At 32.9% G+C, this 359-nt stretch overlaps 1 protein-coding gene across 1 annotated transcript in view; it reads right to left on the bottom strand.

The window, feature by feature from the left end:
* Window positions 1-359, bottom strand: part of ARHGEF28 (Rho guanine nucleotide exchange factor 28) — a 325,739-nt gene that overhangs the window by 238,104 nt on the left and 87,276 nt on the right. The window lies entirely within an intron of this gene.

Here is a 359-nt window from a genome sequence, read left to right as displayed (position 1 = left end):
CACTTTCAACAATGGACAGATCATCCAAAATGAAAATAAATAAGGAAACACAAGCTTTAAATGATACATTAAACAAGATGGACTTAATTGGTATTTATAGGACATTCCATCCAAAAACAACAGAATACAATTTCTTCTCAAGTGCTCATGGAACATTCTCCAGGATAGAACATATCTTGGGTCATAAATCAAGCCTTCGTAAATTTAAGAAAACTGAAATCGTATCAAGTATCTTTACCAACCACAACGCTATGAGACTAGATATCAATTACAGGAAAAAGTCCGTAAAAAATACAAAACACATGGAGGCTAAACAGTACACTACTAAATAACCAAGAGGTCACTGAAGAAATCAAAGA

This window comes from Physeter macrocephalus, chromosome 8 (genome assembly GCF_002837175.3).
Source record: "Physeter macrocephalus isolate SW-GA chromosome 8, ASM283717v5, whole genome shotgun sequence".
Classification (NCBI taxonomy): domain Eukaryota; kingdom Metazoa; phylum Chordata; class Mammalia; order Artiodactyla; family Physeteridae; genus Physeter; species Physeter macrocephalus.
The sequence above is the reverse complement of the archived record's forward strand: the minus strand, read 5'-3'. Positions and strand labels throughout refer to the sequence as shown.